An 11,294-nucleotide genomic window follows, 5' to 3' on the forward strand; every position below is an offset into this window, starting at 1 on the left:
CATCATTATCATTTCAAATCCTCCATCTAGGTATAGTCAAGTCACTGTTGGCATTACATTAAGTTTATTGGTATGATGATATTGAGAAGGTTGTTGGAGATTGTTGATATAATTGATAAAGGATGATTACTGTCTTAATAATATTATTTTGTCATTGATGTCAAGCAATAGATTTTCTGATTCAGTATGATGTTGCCATATCTTAAAAAGTATGTTTTGATGAATATAAAGATGTCGGTAAGTGACACAGAAAGAATGTGAAAATGAAGGGGAGTAATAAGTTATTCAATGGGCAACTATTACCAAGTTAGACAATGATGAGATTATGTTATTTTGATTGTTTTGATATCCTATATATAGTTGTATTCGAAGACTGAATATGAAGGAGAAAAGATTTCATGCATCAAAATGAGTAAAGGTTTGATATTGTTCTATTTTACCAAGCAAGGAGCTAGTCGGTAAATGTAATACCCTAAAAATGGTCATCTAAACCATGGGCCCCTAATCTCGACAACATCACCAAGGTCCTAACCAAAAGGCAATTAAATCAATCTTGAGCACATAATTAATTCTTTAATTATCAAATATCATATGGCAAAATCAATTACCCAATATTAATTAAATATTTATTTAATTAATTGAATCAATCCAAGAATATTCATTTTGATCAATTATCCTATTTTAATTTATTAAATATCTTTGCATATTTAATTAATTAATAAATTTGCCATTCAATCATGTAAAAAAGAATTAATTTGCTACAAAAAGAAGAATTTATTACAAAACAAAGAGTTGAATTGAAAATTAAATAAAAGAATTGAATTGAGAGAGAAATCAAACTTGAGATATTATTTCTTTTTCTAAATTGAGAATTTGAAATCAGAAAAGCAATTAATTGAATTATTGATTATTCTCTTAAATTGGAACTCAAAGCTTTTCAGAAAAAGAAGTTCAGTTGCATTAAAAAGACTCTTTTCTTGATTAAATTGAAGAATTATCTATTTTTATCACAAATGCATTATTGTTTTCCAAATGCAACTTGGACTTCTAATTCAAATGCATTTTAATTGAACTATAATTGGAATCTATCTCAAGGTTAACTCAACTTAATTTCTCAATTATTTCAATTAATCCTAAATTTAGCTTTTTTATCATCTTTCTATAATTCTCTATAAATTCAGTCATCAGCTCTCATTCCAATTCACCCCAGAGATTTTTGAGAATACGTCATTATTATACTGATTTTGCTCTGGAGTCATTGATTGATTATTATTGCTTTTTTTAGATTATTTGCATCCATCTTACATCCATTATTGCTTGCACCCATTATTGCTTGAAGTGATTTTTTGTTTGAATTATTCATCCATTTTTTAAATCCATATAGCTTAATATCATATAGATTAAATCCTTCGTCTTGGTGTAGTCTAGTCACTGGTATTGCTTATAACAAACTGAGAGCAATTCTATACTCGCATCTTGTAGAAGGCAATGGGTCGCTTTGCTATAGTTTATTTTTATTGATTATTGATTACTAACCATGCATATAATGACTTAATTGAAGTGTTGTGCTTGTAGCTACAAGTTCACTTTTTCACACACACATTTCTGGCACCCACCGTGGGGCCGAAGACTACTTCTTTTTCGGCCTCCAAGATTGATTTTTTTTTTAATTTTTAATTTTTTTATTTTTCAGGTTTTTTGATTTTTTTCGGTTTCTTGTCCATACATCTCGTACGACAATTCCCACAGGCTCAAATGATAAATTGCAGGTGTCACACAAATTTCCATATCCTATCGTACTAGCATATCTTCTGTCGTACGAGCATAGATCCTCTATCATATGAGTAGACATCATCAGCAATCTTCTTTCGTACCATACTACATCCTGTCTCGTACGAGTCGAGACTCTATCATACGATTCTGTATTCTCTGGTAAAAAGGCAAATTTCATGATTTTATCATTTTTTGATTATTCTGACAACCGACCCTGATTGTTTATCTATTTGTCTCAGAATTTTTCACAGCCCAACTAGTTTTTGCAGAACGCTTGTCAAAGAATATGCTTGTCGCACAAAGACAATATGACTACTGATTTGTTGTCTTTGCAGGTTGCCTAAGGAGAATCGACTAAACATTGTGTATTCTTTAAATTCAGTTTTAGGGACCTAACTTGCTATCTGGTTAATGAACAAAATCTATCTTTCGTGTTTTAGAAAAATCTGAGAGGTAGGAGAGTATGCTCTTGTCTTCTTTTAGACAATCAAAAATCCAGACCCTTGAAGTGATTTCTTAAGATTGATTGCAACATCTTTAGCAGGCCTACCCTCCCAAGGAGCTAATAACTCTATAGCCTTTAGGGCCGGTGAGAGGGGAATGACCTAAGTGGGAACGACTAGATGCCAAGTACTCCAACCCACTATAAAATAAATGTGATTTGATGAAAATCAAGTCAACAACAATGCTCGGGAATAGCTCTCCTCCGTACCTTTGGGTATATTAAACCTTGGTTTTCAAGGCTGGGAGACCTCTTAATTGATTTTATACCTCGACGTGCTGAACGGACCCCTAACTAAATCCAATTAAAATTAGAAGCTACCCGGTTCACCTCCGAAAAGGAGATAATCTTTGTGCAAGAGAGATAGTAACTCTCCCAAGATACTTGTCATTTCATGCCCCATTAGCATTTGGAGTTGGATAATACGGCGTTGAGAATCGATTGCATGAGACTCAACGGCCGTATTCTGATTAGCTATTGGGTGTGTACCTGAGTCTACAAGCAAAGGTTTTCTTACCTCACCAAATTCCTTAGGGTTTGCATGCTGTGATTGGAGTTACTATACATACTACCTATTTTTAGTGTTTTCATCCCTGAAACAAAAATTGGAATACCAAAATTGGAGAAGACAAGAAACAACTTAGTGATTTGAAACTTTGTCCATGTCAGAACTACTCTATACCAAGTCAAAATTCTGTCCAAAATCAGTCGATCCCAGTAAAAAAATCAGGCCATCTCAGAATTTGTCATACTCAGTTGTCAATACTCAGCAGTCAGAAAACTCAGAATTTTTAGTCTTTGCCTTGTGAAAAGTTGTACAAGTCTGCTAAATTATTGTGCTACACCAGTCCTGTGTTGTACAAATCTACTCAATTGTCATCCTATAGCATATTCTCTGTCGTACGAGTCTAAATCATTCATCATCCTGCACTGTATCCTATCTCGTACGAGGCAGAATCGACCTCAGTCTTTTGTCTTCCTACACATGCCCATCAGTCATACAGTATAAGACAGAAACTCATACAAAACAAAACTTCTATCATCCTATAACTGCCAAATTGTCATCCGGTTCAGAAAACCCAGTTGTACGAGTCTCTAGTTTTGTCAGACAGAACAGTCAAACTTGCCAAAAACACAGTCTACCGTGAACATAGTACTGGTTATCAAATTTTTAGAGCATAAAACAGATCAAGATAGTGTACCTCTGCCATTTTTTGTTGTATGATTTAGTCGATCACCCTTCAGGTAGTTCAATCAAACTACCTATCAAACTCAAGTCACTTAGATAACGTCTTACATAGGATATATCATTCCTAAGTCAGACTGAATCTTAGTTACTATTTTAGAATCAACCCAGGTAAACGTCATATACAGGATAGATCTTTCCTGAAACCAGGCTAAATCTCAGTCGTTTCTCTCAAACAATACTTAAACCGAACAAACTAGCACTGAAATTGATCTTGACCTCTGCATCAAAAACAAGCTTTGGATCACTCTAATCTGTAAAGATGCCTATAAAAACTAGGAGTTCCAGTAAGAAAGAAGCCAAATGCAAGGAACCGGTCTTCACATACCAGCATAATCCATTTTATCAGGAAGACCCACTCACTGACATGCCTTCATCATCAGGAATACCGATTTTTGAAGAACCTCAACCTCCTCCTGTATATGAGACGATATATGGCAGGAAAAATGAGGACAATACTAATGTTCATGGGAGTGATGATTCCTCCTCCAGTGACGCTGAACCTTCTGAAAAAGAAATTCTTGACTTGCAAAAGGACAAAGACTTTAGAAAAGTGATGAATGCTATCCTAGCTAGAGAGAAGGAAGACTATATCTTAAAATTAGCAAGACAAGTTGCCAAAATTCCTGTTGGATATGATGTTTAGACACTTGTCACCAAAAAGGAAGATTCACCTATCCTCGTAGTACACAAACAACTACTAGCCTTGAAAACTAAGATCACAGAATTGAAGAATAAGGATAAATCCCCAAAGCAATATTCCCTGGAGACAATATTCCCATTTCCATTTGACAAGAATCTATACATGCCTCCATTTCCTTCATGAATTGAAATCCCAAAATTTGACAAATATGACGGTATCTCAGATCCCCAAGATCATGTCAGAGAGTTTTGTGCTGCCTGTATGGAATTCATGCATGATCACACCTATCTCATGCTTCTTTTCTCGAGGAGTCTGGGAGGACAAGCCATGGAATGGTTCTCAAGTCTACCTCAAGGAATAAAATCATTTGAAGAATTAGTCCAACTATTCTTGCAACAATACTCATACAACATTAGACATCCTATGACTATGATCGATCTTTGCAATACTAAACAGAAGACGGGAGAACCTTTTCTCACTTTCCTCCAGCGTTGGAGAAGGATGTTCTCTAGGTATCCACAACCTATCCCAGACTCTGAGAAAATGGATATATTTGTCAATAACTTGGTCCTAGAACTGAAATATAGTATCCAAATGCAAGTACACCCATCATTTAATAGGATGGTAGACAATGCCATTCGAATGGAAGATGTGCTCATCAAAAAAGGGGATATTTCACCTTGGAAGGAAACACAACTAGGATCTATCTCTAAAGAGAAGAGCAAGTATTGGAAATTGGCAAGGACAAAAACAAGAATGTTGTTAATGATGGAGTAGTAGATATTGTTAAAACCACCTCACAACCCACAATATTCAACATGTCTAGTGGTACACAAGCACTCAAAGCTGCTAAAACTACAACAGAGAATACTCCTAACAAAAAAGAATGGTTCAAAGAGAAACCTTGGCTCTCTAAACCTAAGAATGATTTCACTTCTCTCAAAGAATCATATGAATCTGCTTTCAAGACTCTGTTGGCAAACAACCTGATAATGCTACCAAAAAACTCTAGACCATACGATCCAGAAGTCAAACCAAGATGGTGGAGAGAAAATGAATACTGTGACTTTCATCGGAATAAGGGTCATAACATAAACAATTGCATGAAACTAAAACATGAGATTCAAGATCTCATAGACACTGGTAAAATCATTGTTGGAAATCACCCAACCAACGCTAATCACATTCAAAGATCCTTTACCTATTTACGAACAAGGTGATTCATCAAAAACCAAAGGAGGTGCTAAAGTTAACTATACTTATGCCAGCCAGGACAACGTTATTAACATGCTTGAACCTTCACACTTGGAATATTGCAATGTGATTATAGTTCACGATAAACCAGATGAATCATGATATGCAAGAGCTCTGACCCGATCTCAAAAGAAAGTCACTCTCCCAGGGGCTAGTTCTTCCACTTCGGCTCAAGAAACATCAAACCCAACAGCCTTACCAAACAAACAAAAAGAATCGACCTTGGACAAATTTAAAAGGTTAACTTCATCATCATCCTCCGGATACAACGTAGTTGAATAGTTAAAAAGGACAAATGCTCAAATTTCAATCTTTGAATTGCTACAACTCTCATCTGCTCACAAGGAAATCCTAGACAAAGCATTTCTCACTACCAACATTCCAAAAGATTTAGACATTGATCGGTTTCAGTCTATGGTGGGTCATCTGACTTCACCTCACTATTTGACCTTCTCTGAAGAAGATGACAATTCATTAAAACATCCACATAACTAGCCATTGCATATTGAGGCCATGATCACATGTTTTGATAGATGGGGGCACGGGGTTGAATATCTGTACTTACCATCTGCTTACACAACTAGGATTCTCTAAAAATGTCATTGATCCAGGCAAGAAAATAACAATTAAAGCCTATGATGAGGAAGAAAGGACTCCAAAGGTCTGGTATCATTACCAATCAGAGTGGGACCAGTAGAGAGAGATGTCCTTTTCCAGGTTCTCAATATTCCATTGTCATACAATATTTTATTGGGCAGGCCGTGGATTCATGAAATGAAGGCAGTACCGTCAACATATCACCAATGCTTAAAGTTTCCTTATAACAGAGTTGAAGTCAATATTCCTGTTGATATAAATGTCATCTGTAATGCATTGACAAAAGGTGCAGATACTTTTGTGCCTCATAATAGGGCAACCTCTCCAAATGAAGATCCAGAAACATTGATGAAAGACTTAGAAAAGAGACTGAAGATTACAGATACCGACATAGATGGCTACAAGATAGAACCGGTACTATCATTAGTTTCTATCCCTCCATCACCAAAAAAGTTGGGCAAGCCATCAGAGGCTATGAGAATACAAACTTTAGCTCCGAATACTATATATGATGGTCTCTTCATACAGTCTTCTACCTCCTTGGCCGATGAAATAGAAGAGGACTCTATGCTTAACTAGCTTTTTAAGGAAGATAGTTCAAATGAGGAGGTACAACACTGTGAGATTTCCTCAAACCAATATGGTCGTGGTTACAAAATGATTCAGCGCATGGGGTACTCAGGTATTGGTCCTTTGGGCAAACAAAAAGAAGGTATTACTAAACCAATTCAGCTACAAACCAAATCCACACATGATAAGGCTGGACTGGGATACAATCTTAAAAAGACATCAGAACAAAAACATGTCTCTAAGTCTAAAGGCTTGAAAAAGATATCGCCTTTAATATTACATGAAGCAAACACTAAACAAACAAAAGAAGAGTGTAGAAAAGAGAAAGAGGAATCAACAGTCAAGAAAGAAGAAATAGTGAGTGCTCACGCTTTGACGGTATCAACTACAATAATACAAGAAGTCGAGGTTCCTGAGGATATGAGAGATGAATTTGTAAGAGTCAGAGTATTGTTTGCACCATTTAAAGTTCCAGTCACATATACTGGTAGGCAACAAGTAGATGATTCGGAGACTAATTCAAACGAGTATGAATGGGGTCCTAACTATCGTTCAGACACATCTGCTATGGAAACTCCAGAAGAATCTAGTGGTGTCATAGATGATACTCAAGAGCTGATGCGCATAAAACTAGAGAGGGAAATACAAGAAATTAGACAAAAGAGGCAAGCAAATTATGAACAAGGACTAAAAGAAGGAAGAATACCAGAAAGCTTCTCATCTATGTGTCCTTATCCTAAAATAGAACAAATTAGTTATAGCACTACATAGGAAGAGTTAGAAGCTGTAGAACAAGAACCAGTTATCAGTCTAGAAGAAGCTGAATGGAGTAGATGACAAAAAATTACAGAAACAATGAGATCATGTCAACAAGTGTGTTAGATACAAATGACAAATGAACCACAACATGAAGGAACTTGTAGCATTAAAGATGTCGGCATTGATACCATACATATGCTTACTAAATCCCCTGAACGAGGCTTGGAAACCTTATCTGATGACTTTGATGACTCTGATGATAGTCCTATTCATGATGATATTCACTCAGACTCAAAATTGGAATCATCTGATATAAACAATGAAAAGTTGCCTACTAGTCTTATTGTTGTTAAACCACGATACAAAGTCCAGTCTAGCATAGTAAACGATGTTACAAGTATGCCTATTGGATTAGATCAATTAAATATTAACATGAACTCTAATAATCATGATCTAACTTTTCCTAGTCTCGAGACATTTATGCAAGGTATACTTCTAGAACTCAACTTCTCGATCCACAACTGTGATAACAATACCATGAATGCTCTCAAACCTATCAAAAATTTATCCTTAGTACATCCCGAATTGATTGACTGTACTTTACAGAACCAACCCATGAATATACCTACTTTCGCTAATGACTATACATTATCCTATTATCTCAATGCAGTCAAACCTATAGACTCTTCCACCAGTGAACAGAGTGAAAATATGACTGAAGCAGATGTCAAGTATCTTAGTCACAAAAATAGGCGAAATAAAAATAAAAGATCTGATGGTGAAAACCACATTGTGGTGGTGTTAGAATCTAAAAAGGAGAAAATAAAGGACGTACCTAAAGGTGAAAACCTCTCTGAGGTGCCTAAAGGTGAGATACTTGATATACTACCAAGTCATTTTTAGGAGCAGTCTTCCATATTGATCGAGCCAACTCAGCTAGTGAACATTGGGAGTCAAGAGATACCACATATCATTCATGTAGCTCAATCACTATCAGCAGAAGAATTGAAAGAGTTCACCCAGCTATTCTTAGAAAAGAAAATAAACTTTGCATGGACGTACTCTGATATGCCGGGCTTGGATCCTGATCTCATTATGCACCATCTTTCAATCACACTGGGAGTAAAACCAGTTAAGAAAAAACTCCTTAAGATGCACCGGCATGTAGCATTACTGGTCAAGGCTAAACTAGAAAAACTACTCAAAGTTGGATTCATTGGAGCTATAGATTATGCCAAATGGATTTCAAACATAGTACCTGTATCAAAGGCAGACAAATCTATCAGAGTTTGCACTAACTTCAGAGATCTTAACAAAGCATGTCCAAAGGATGATTTTCCATTACCAAATATTGATATGATAGTCGACATGACCGTGGGGTATGAAATGTACTCACTAATGGATGGATTCTCCAGATACAATCAAATCAAAATAGCTCCTGGAGATCAGGAAAAGACAGCTTTTACCTGTGCATGGGGAACCTTTTGCTGGAATGTCATGCCATTTGGGCTAAAGAACGCAGGAGCAACCTATCAAAGAGCAGTTACTACAATTTTTCATGATATGATGCATAAGAATATGGAAGACTACGTTGATGATACTTTAGTGAAAACTATGAAAAGATCAACACATATTCAAGAGTTAGGTCCTATCCTCGACAGAATGGAAAAGTTCAAACTCCAGTTAAACCCAAAGAAGTGTGCATTCAGAGTGACATCCGGTAAGCTACTTGGATACATTATTTCAAAAAAAGGAATCGAAGTTGATCTTGAGAAAGTCCAAGCAATAATGGAAATGCCGCCTCCAAAGAGTATTAGTCAAATGAGAAGTCTACAAGGACGTCTCCAATCTATCAGAAGGTTCATTTCTCAGCTAGCAGACAAGGCTCAACCTTTCACGAAGGTACTAAGGAAAGGCGTATTATACAATTGGGATCAAGAATGTGAACACCATCTTCAGCAAATCAAAGAGTATCTGTCAAATCCACTGAGCTTAATGCCACCTATTCAAGGTAAATGACTAATCTTATATATATCAGCAACAGATTCATCACTGGGGGCACTTTTGGTGCAATAGGATGATGACAAAAAGGAAAGAGCTATCTATTACATCAGTAGGACATTGGTGTCTTATGAAATGAATTATACTATAATAGAAAAATCATGCTTAGCATTGGTCTTTGCATCACAAAAACTAAGACACTACATGCTAGCACATTCAGTCAAGTTGGTGGCTAAAATTGATCCACTCAAGTATCTTCTTAATAAAGTGACACTCACAGGGAGATTGGCAAAATGGGTCATGATTCTCACAGAATTTGACATTGAATATGTGGAACGTAAATCCATAAAAGGACAGGTAATCGCTGATCAACTTGCTGAAGCTCCACTTGAGGATACTCAACCACTACACATCGAGTTCCCAGATGAATCAATAATGCATCTTACTCAACAACCCTGGAAGATGTTTTTTGATGGGTCCTTTACTAAAAATGGTTCAGGTGCTGGCATATTATTCATTACTCCTCAAAAGTACTCCATCCCAAAATCTTACAAGATTTTATTTCCCTACACAAACAATATTGCAGAATATGAAGCCTTGCTAAATGGGATAAAGCTAGCCGTTGAATGGAAGGTTGCTAAATTACATATTTATGGAGATTCTCAGCTGGTCATCAATCAAATCAATGATACATATCAGACTCGAGATGAGAAGTTGATGCCTTACAAGAGAATGGTGGACAATCTCAAGAAGTACTTTGCTTTTGTGTCATTCCAGCAGATCCCAAGGTCCGCTAACAGAGCAGTAGATGCTATGGCCACTCTGGCATCCATACCTGAGTTACAAGAATTCAATGCTCACTTTGAGTTCCTGGTGGAAGAGTTACGTTACCCAGCTTATGATTCCCCTAAAACCCAAATAGTCTGTTCTATTATTGGACACGACTCATCTAGATATAGCCACATCTACTCCTATCTATGTGACCAAGTTATTCCTGAAAATCTTACCCGAAATGAGAAAAGAAACCTAACTTGAAATGCTTCGTGGTATGTTATCATAGCTAATGATTTATTTATATGAGGTTTGGATGGTACATTTCTTAGATGTCTAGAAAATGAAGAGTCTAAATGTGCATTATCGGAAGTCCATGAAGGTATTTGTGGATCTCATTCAAATGGTTTTACTTTAGTTCGGAAACTATTACGGGTTGGCTACTACTGGCCAGATATGGAAAAAGATGCCATAAAATTTGCTAAGACTTGTGAGAAATGTTAGCTTCATGGAAATCTCATACACGCCCCGGCGAGGGATCTCATACCATTCATTACACACTGGCCTTTTTAGCAATGGGCCTTTGATCTCATTGGTCAGATATATCTTGCATCATCCAATGTACATAAATTCATCATAACTGCCACTAAGTATTTCACCAAGTGGGTAGAGGCGGTTCCGCTCATCAAAGCAACTGGTAAACAAGTCGCCTTATTCATCCTAAACTATATAATTTACAGGTATGGGATACCTTCATCCATTGTGACCGATAATGGAGGATAGTTCAAGAATAAAGACCTGGATGAACTTTGTGAGAAATTCAAAATAAAGCAACACTTGTCATCAGTATATTACCCTCAAGGTAATGGACAAGTCGAGGCGTCTAATAAGACCCTATTAACTATCTTGCATAGAACAGTGAACAAATCAGGGAAGGATTGACATTTGCGGCTCAATCCTACACTATGGGCTTACAGAACAAGTATCAGAACACCTATTGGGGCTACACCTTTCTCTTTGGTGTATGGGTCCGAAGCAGTATTACCTATTGAAGTAGAAATACCATCTCTAAGAGTTTTGTTGCAAGGTCTTGTTACTGATGAAGATCACAGAATATCTAGATTGCAAGAACTCGAATTGCTGGATGAACATTGGCAAGTGGCATTTGATCATCCTAG

Source organism: Cryptomeria japonica, chromosome 7, assembly GCF_030272615.1.
Source record: "Cryptomeria japonica chromosome 7, Sugi_1.0, whole genome shotgun sequence".
NCBI classification, from domain to species: domain Eukaryota; kingdom Viridiplantae; phylum Streptophyta; class Pinopsida; order Cupressales; family Cupressaceae; genus Cryptomeria; species Cryptomeria japonica.